We start from the raw sequence: 9,274 nt of genomic DNA, 5'->3' as shown, positions 1-9,274 counted from the left end.
GCGTAGGTAACATAGAAATTTTGTTTTAAATTTTTAAGCTTTTTTTTATTTTCTTGTCAATTGTGTGCTTAAACTTGTAGAAATACAAGTGATCAATTAGGAGCATGTACATAGGTTGCTTGCATTTACAATAAATTTGGCATGAGGATAGGTGATTTTAAATTTTTTTTATTAGACTAATAAGTTATATATATTACGTTGTAAAATAGGTATTCAGCAATTGAACGTACCATATGTATAGAGAATACAAGGAAACGAGCATGCTGGTTTGAATGATAAATTGTTAAATTTGTGGTTGTTGGTTTACTAGAGTTGTGAATATTGAGATACCTTGGGATGACCTAAGGCATTGTTTAGTATACACCGAAAACCAAAAAGCTAACCCTGTTATTTATTTTTAATACCTATTTTGAGCCAAAAAAACACTTTTTGATGAACCTTCGTACAAATTTGAGTCAAGATATCAATTTGCACTTACCCTTTTTCTTTGGTCTTGAATTGCACGACTATAGATGTTTGGTTATATGTATTGAGGGTTAAGTAGATACATTACGACATATTGTGCAAAAATAGAGTGAAATATGAAGGATCAATGTGATATAGTAATTATAGTTTAGCCAATATGTGCAAGAAAAGAAAATTTCAAACAGAAAATCAAAACGAGTAGAAAAAGTACTTGAAAAGTAAAGCATTTGTGAGGGAGATGTCTTGAAAAAGAAAAAAAAACTGACAAAGTCACAAAAGTAAAAATGCTCATTCATTAGTGCATAAAAACTTGTAAGCTAACCATAATTATTATATTATGATGTGACTTCCTATATGGAGAAATAAGGAAGGTGAGAGAAGAAGAAATAAGGAAGTAAGCGAGAAAGGGTTACTGATGGGGAGAATATGGAACAATATGATGTGCCAAACTATTTTCGTGCTTGAAACTATCTGATGCTTACAATTCTTAAAATCCATACTTGTCTTAAGCCTCAAAACGTTACAAACAAAAAAGCCCTATGTGATCTAAGTAGACTTATCCATGATTCAAAATCATACTGAATAATTGAATTTATGATTATTTGTAATCTGCTAGGATAATCAAATTGTTTGTATAATTTATTAATGGATTCTAACATTTGAGACCCATAATGTTTGAATGTTTTGTAATATACTGAACTTAGATGTTTGATACCAAAAGTGGTAAGTCAGTTATATCTAATGCCAAGATTATGTGTGAATATAAAACGTCTATTCATGTGCTCCAAAGCTAACACTTGTACTATACTTGTTCAAGGGTCATCTTTTCATTTATTGTTTGTGTTGCTTGAGGACAAGAAATGACTTAAGTGTAGGGAAGTTTGATCTATTGTAATTCATTGTAGCAGATTAAACTAGTTTTTGTACTTAGGAGCTTGAACATAAGTATTTTATTTAAGTTTTAATTACATTTCTGTAAGTTTAGTTAAGTTTAATAAAATGTATAATTTGAGTCATTTATTAACCTTAGGGCCCAAATGAGGCCTAAGGGTGAGCTAATATACTTTGTGAGTGTGCAAGAAACCATTAGAGGTGTACCCCAAATAATAATACTTATAATCAAAATCAAATGTGAAACTAATAGTGGTTGTGTGGCCACCTCTGAGTCCCCCGTTGCACCGATCCATCTAAGTTTGGGGATTACCTACGCAATGAAATAAAAAGGGTGAGTTATGAATACTCAATGTGTAATCCCCATGTATAAAAACAATTTGCGTACAAATAATTACAGTTTGGGCATAAGCCCTCTTTCAGTAACAGTGTCATTTCAATTTGGGCCTTAGCCTATCTCAGTACAGTAACAGTCACATATATGCAATCATAAGATTCCTACCCAACCAGCCTCTACACTCTATCTCCATCCAACCCTACACTCCATGTGGGGATATAATCAACCTACCAAACCCTACACTCCAAGTAATTTCGAATACGACACCATATAGAAATATGCAGCTGAGCTGCCAGTAAATCAGGCTCGAGGCCTATCAGTGCATTTCCTTCACATAATATAACCCCAACCCAATGCAATGCAATATACATCATCTCATGCCATGTCAAAATATTATACATGTACTCATTACAGTCAAAAATAGCATGCTAAAATATAGTCATACAAGAACATGTATATATGTATACATCACACAAGGGTATAAGAGTTATTCAGTCAATTAGGGGTCTAGGTAAGCTTACAGACCCAGCAGTAGGTCTACAGTTGTCTCGGGTGACCCGTGCAACCTTAGCAGTCAAACAGTGAAAATAGGCCCACGGCCCATATTGCGGGCCCATGTGGGACCACACATATGGCTTGGCCATATGGATTACATAGCCTAGCAGAATAATTTCCACATGTCTGTGTGAGGCCCACACGGCCCAATTCAATCCAATACAGAATTCGCACATGGTCGGCCTCATCAATCACACACTCATGTTTAGTCACACGGGTAGCTGCACGCCCGTGTGGTGTCATGATCGCGTGATTCATAACAAGTAATAAATATTTATAATGAAGATCAAACCTAGACTAACTATTATCACAACGAAAAGACAAGCGCACCTATCGAACAATAGTGTAGTAATGGCAAGACCGGGATATCGTACCCAAGGGAACTAAAAGTACTAGTAATAACTATCTTTTTATTATTTAACCTAGAAATAAAGAGGGGTTGTTTATTAAACTAATTAACTAAACTAATAACGCACAGAGAAAAGAATTAGGGAATTGCTTTTGGGAAAATTGATTGACTTGAGACAATACCTAAGGAAATATCCACCTAGACTTTACTTGTTATTCTGGCTCCGAATCGGACGATTTATTCATTCAACTTGTTTCGTAGAGATCCTAAAGTTATGTTATTATCCCTATTCAAGACTAATAATGTCTAATTCCTTGATTGAATAACCAAGACTTTTCTCTAATTAACATTCCAAGGTTGCATTAACTCGATCTATAGATCCCCTTATTAGGTTTCACCCTAATCCGGTAAAATCTTATCACCCTATTTCTAGGCGCATAAATAACTCCACCTAATTATGACAAAAGTACTCTTAGACAAGGTCTATTCCTCCTCTGAATAAGAGCATGTCTTGAATTAGTATCCTGGGATATCAAAACAAGAATTAAGAACACATAATTAAGAACAAGTTAAATATTTATCATACGATTCAGAAAATAATAACAAGAGTCATCTTAGGTTTCATTCCCCTTAGGTATTTAGGGGATTTAGTTCATAACTAAATAAGAAAACATCTCAGAAGAATAAAGAATACAAAACATAAAGAAAACCGAAAACTCCTGAAAGGAAATTGAGGAGAGATCTTAAGTTTTGATGATGAATCCGGCTTCTAAGATGGATCAATCGGCTTCCTTGGGGTAATTCCTTACCCCCTATTCTCCGTCTCCCTTTTTCTCCTCTTCTAGGGTGTATTTATAGGCTTCGGAATACCTAGAAGCCCTCAAAAGTGGCCTTTTCCGAATTGGACATAACTTGGGCTTAGTAAGGATACGCCCGTGTGCGATTACTTCAGGCCGTGTTTGAGCTTGTTAGAATGGCACGGGCGTGTGCTATGCCCGTGTGAGTCATGCTCCAATTTTGCCAGATTGACATGGCAGTGTCATCTGCCCGTGTGAGGAGGTCCAGGCCATGTTGGTTTCTTACTTTGGTCCATTTTCTCTGTTTTTGGCCCATTTCTCGTTCCTTTCACTCTCCTATGTTCTTCTAAGTATAAAACATGAAATTAAAGCATTAGAAGCATCGAATTCACCAATTCTAATGAGAAATCATCCATAAAATGCATTAAACATGGGGCAAAAATGTGCATAATTTACGATTTATCAAATACCCCCACAGTTAAGCATTTGCTTGTCCTCAAGCAAAATTCTCAACTCATAATCAAAATAAATCCTTGTCAAGTTATAATTTCTATCGATAATATCTCACATTAAACCATAGGTAATCATACATTGTGAATTTAACGAAAAGAGCATAAAAGTTCCAATCATTCCAGGTTGAGCATTTTATTCCGAAAACATAGGTGTCTTCCCTCATCTAAGTAATTACCTTTAATTCAAAATACCACAATGCTTTACATCCTCACTAAATATTCACTCAAATCACTCGAGGTGTTTTAAGGAGAATAAAGGAAGCACTCAATAGTTAATAATGGAAAATCATTACCATAGGCTTGCATGAAAATCAAATCTCCACCACTATAATTTAAGATGATACATCAATCAAAAGGTCTTTAAAGGGTTGTAATGAGCCTTGGTTAGGGGGTGTGGTCACAAGCGGAAAGAAAGGGTTAGAATCGAGATTGACTTGAAAGGTTGCCTTAACTAGAAAAAGAGTTAATCTTCACTTGCGTACAACAGAGCTTCTCTAAGAATATGAAATTACAGATATGCATACATAGTTTTCTTTTTCTTTTTCTTTTTTTAAGAACAAGTTAAATAATATAGACTAAATATCAAGAACAAAACGTAGCTAGGCAATCCATTCAACTCAAATCTCGACAAAACTAGGGATTAATTTAGGGGATTTCAACAATAATAGGTTAAAGGTTAATATTAAGGGTAATACAAGAAATGGTTTGTTAGGCTCAAGGGGGTTTACTAGGGGTTAATCGTGAAGGTAGGTTTTTCATGGTGATAAGCGCCAAATTATACATATTTTTACCCCAAATACTTAGCATATTTATGGATGTTTATCACTAGATTTGTGGATTTTGGTGCACTTAATCCGATTGTTTCATGTTTTGCACTCAGGAGAGCACCAAGAGTCAAAAGGAGCCAAAAATCAGCCAAAAAGGGACAAAACAGACCAAATCAAGAAGATGACACGGCCTAAGCCTTGCCACACGGGCTGTTCACATGCCCGTGTCTTTTGAGGGTGTCGACCAAGGGTATCACGATTCACACAGACTGGCCATTGACCCACACGGCCGTGTGCAATTTAACAGATCGAACACAGCCTGGCAATCACGTCACACGGGCGTGCCCCTTTTTCTAAGAGTTGTATTTTACACGGAAAAGGATACTTAGGGAGGAAGAAAGCCAATCCAAAGCCTATATAAACACCCTAAGTATGACTTAGAAAGGGGGCTCCCCTCCAAAACTTTTCTAGAGAACAAAACCACACGTCGGGAATTACTTGAAGGAAGTCAGGCGATCCATCCCAAAAGCCGAGGCTACTCCAAGACTGAAGATCTCTCTCAGAATTCCTTCAGGGGTTTTAGAGTTTTCTTTATGTTTTGTTATTTTCATACTTTTGAGATTTACTCTTATTCTATTATTAACTAAATCCCTTAGATACCTAAGGGGGTTGAAACCTATGATGGATCTTGTTATTATTATCTGAACTGTATGATAAATACTTGATTTGTTCTTAATTATGTGTCTTAATGCTTGAGTTAATATTCCAAGTATTAATTCATGATTTGATGTGCTTATGCAGAGGAGCAAAAGTCCCTGTCTAAGAGTAGGTTTGGCATAATTAAGCGGAGTTGATTGAATGCCTAGAAATGGGGTTATGAGATTTTTCCGGATTAGGGTGAAACCTAATATGGGAGTCCATAGATCGATTTACTGCTTCCCTAGGGGTTTTAATTAAGAAAGAAATTTCGATTAATTCAACTAAGGGTTAGGTGTTATTAGTCTCAAAAGAGATAGTAATATAGGTTAGGGAGTGTCACGGATCAAGTCAAGTGAATAAATCGCCTGGTTCAGAGTCAGATAACAAGTGAAATCTAGGTGGATTCCTCCTTGGGTGTCGTCTTTATCAATTACTTTTCTTCAAGTCTTTTTCCAATCTTTCTCATTGCTTTAGTTTAGTTAGTTAATTAGTTTAGTTAATTAGTTAATAAACAACCCCTCCTTATTTCTAGGTTAAATAATAAAAAGATAGTTATTACTTGTACTTTTGGTTCCCTTGGGTACGATATCCTGGTCTTGCCATTACTATACTATTGTTCGATAGGTGCGCTTGCCTTTTCGTCGTGATAATAGTTAGTCTAGGTTTGATCTTCATTATAAATATTTATTACTTGTTACAAATCACGCGATCAAGTTTTTGGCACTGTTGTCGGGGAACTAAAATATTAGGAGCACTCAATTTTTATTACTTTAACCATTTATTTTTCTTGCAATTTAATTTAATTTAATTTAATTATTATTTATTAATTTACTTTTTCCTTCTCTTGGCAGGTTCTCATAGTTTATGACTAGAAGAAACCCGTCGGGACCATTACTTTTTGACGAAGAAATCGATCGCACAATTCGTAGAAACCAAAGAGAAATAAGGCACAACTTAAGATACACAGAGAACGAGCAAGAAGAAGATACTCAACCCCCAACCGAAGAGATGGCTGAAAAACCAAGGCAATCAGCTACCTCCTGTAATTGCGGCTAATCAAAATCCTGCTCCACGCACTATGTATGATTTTGCTAAACCTTATTTAACAAGAACTGAATCTAGTATAGTTAGACCTGCTGTAGCTGCAAATACTTTTGAATTAAAACCTAAAACTATTTAGATGATACAGCAGTTTGTTCAGTTTGATGGTTTGCAGGATGAAGATCCCAATGCTCACTTAGCAAATTTCCTGGAATTTTGCAATACATTCAAAATCAATGGCATTTCTGATGATGCCATTCGTATTTGATTATTTCCCTTTTCACTGAGAAACAAAGCTTAACAGTGGTTGAACTCGTTACCACGAGGGTCTATCACTACTTGGGAACAAATGACAGAGAAATTTTTACTAAAATATTTTCCGCCGGCTAAAACGGCTAAATTACATAATGATATCTCTTCTTTTGTGCAGATGGATTTAGAAACACTTTATGATACATGGGAGAGATACAATGACTTACTGAGAAGGTGCCCTCACCATAGGTTACTGCTTTGGCTTCAAGTACAAACATTCCACAATGGTCTGAATCCCTCGACTCGACAAATGGTTGACGCAGCTGCTGGGGGAACCATCAACAACAAAACACCTGAAGAGGCTTATGAATTCATTGAAATAATGTCACTGAATAACTATCAGTGGCAAGTCATGAGGACTAAGCCAACAAAAGCAGCCGGCATTTATAACGTCGACTCAGTTACTATGCTGTCAAATCAGGTAGAACTTTTCAATAAAAAGATTGATAGTTTTCTTGGTTCTACGCAGGTACATTCAGTAATGAAGTGTGACTCAAGAGGAGGAGGTGTGCATACAGAATATCAATCCTTCAATCCCACAACCGAAGAGGAACAAGTCAACTATATGGGTAATAATAACTTTAGATCTCAAAATAACCTATACAGTAATACTTATAATGCAGGTTGGAGGAACCACCCAAATTTCTCCTAGGGTGGTCAAGGAAATCAAAAGCCACAAAATCCTCAGGGTTTTCAATAGCCACCTTATCAACAAGAGAAGAAACCGAACCTTGAGGAGATGCTCTCAAAATTCATATCAATGTCAGAAACCCATTTCCAAAATACCGAGACAGCACTTAAAAATCAACAAGCATCGATCCAAGGACTCGAAACTCAGATAGGCCAGCTTTCCAAACTAATCTTCGAACGACCACAAGGTAGTTTGCCAAGTAATACCGAACCTAACCCAAGGAATCAACTCAATGTAATTAATACTCAAGATGATGAAGGAGTCGTTGACCCTGAACCAGAACCGAGGCAAGAAACTGTGGTAAGCAAAGGGAGAGATGAGGTAGGTCAAAATACAAACAAACCGACAACTGTTGAATATAAACCTCATGTGCCATACCCTACGCGACAAGGAAAGACCGCTCAGACGAACAATTCAGTAAATTCCTCAAACTTTTGAAATAATTACATATTAACTTACCATTTATTGAAGCTTTGTCGTAGATGCCAAATGCAATGAAATTTTTAAAAGAGCTTTTAGTAAATAAGCGGAAGTTGGACGAAGCATCGTATGTGGAGCTAAATGCAGTCTGCTCAGCTATCCTACAAAATAAGCTATCCCACAACTTGAAAGATCCAGGGAGTTTTATAATTCCTTGCTTAATTGGTAGTTTAGATATACGTCATGCATTAGCTGATTTAGGGGCTAGTATTAATGTCATGCCTTACAAGATGTTTAAGCAACTAGGTCTTGAGAAACCTAAACAAACTAGGATGAGCACTCAATTGGCAGATAAAAATATAAGATTCCCTAGGGGTATTATTGAAGATGTGCTCGTGAAAGTAGATCAGTTCATATTTCCCATTGATTTCGTTGTTCTAGACATAGAAGAGGATAAAAACACCCATTTGATTTTAGAGAGGCCCTTTTCATCAACTACTAAAACAATTATTGATGTTGGCACAGGTGAGCTTACACTTCGTGTGGGACACGAAACGATCACTCTTCAAGCTCATAATTCTGGCATCACATCGAACATTGAAGGTAATAGTCCACACCAATCTACTAAAACTGACAATATGACTTTACAAAAATTAAGCTTCAAAGAAGTTCATGAGCCATGTTCCAAGGATGATAGAGGACACATCCATGAAGAATGAAGGCTACAGATAGAGAAGCTCGACGAATGGCGAGAACAAAAATCGAGAACATATGATAAACCGAAACTACGCCTAAACAAGCCTGATACCTCTCCTAATCAACTTAAGGTTGGCGATGAAGTCTTCTAGATACCGTAGATCCTCACATTATCACTACCACACTGAATGAGGAAATCCCTCTTATGGTACTCAGTATTTTTCCATTCGGTACGGTAGAGGTGAGTCACCCCAAGTTCGACACTTTTAAGGTAAACAACACCCGATGAAAACCCTATTTTGATGAGATTGATAGCATGAATGAGGATTATAAACTCCTCAAACCACCCTGACCATTCACCAGAGAGGTAAGCCGAGCTTAGACTATAAATAAGCGCTTCTTGAGAGGCAACCTGAGCACTAACGTATTTTGATTTCTTTATTTTTATTTTTTTATTTTTTATTTTACCTCTAACACTATAAATAATTAGATTTATCTTTGAATTGCAAAGTTTTTCAGCACACACGGCCAGGCACACGGGCGTGCCTAAAGCTGTTGCCAAACAGGGGAAGAGACACGACAATGCGATACGGCCATGTGGAAGCAGGACATGATTTCCCCAAAACAAGGGGTGTGATAAATCCCTATGGTCGTGTGACATGGCCGTGGTTGAACTTGATAGGTGAACACAGGCATAGGAATAGAAAAACACGGGCGTGCCAGGGGCAAGGCTCGATTCTGT

The 9,274-nt window shown here is 36.7% G+C and overlaps 1 non-coding gene across 1 annotated transcript; it reads right to left on the bottom strand.

Moving 5' to 3' along the window:
- Window positions 1-6,810: 6,810 nt before the first annotated feature.
- On the bottom strand, window positions 6,811-6,917 carry LOC121209219 (small nucleolar RNA R71). Its single transcript, XR_005904336.1, has one exon. It is a non-coding gene; the product is annotated as a small nucleolar RNA R71 (small nucleolar RNA).
- Window positions 6,918-9,274: the final 2,357 nt, after the last annotated feature.

This window comes from Gossypium hirsutum, chromosome A10 (assembly GCF_007990345.1).
Source record: "Gossypium hirsutum isolate 1008001.06 chromosome A10, Gossypium_hirsutum_v2.1, whole genome shotgun sequence".
NCBI lineage: Eukaryota > Viridiplantae > Streptophyta > Magnoliopsida > Malvales > Malvaceae > Gossypium > Gossypium hirsutum.
This window is presented reverse-complemented; position numbering and strand designations above follow the sequence as displayed.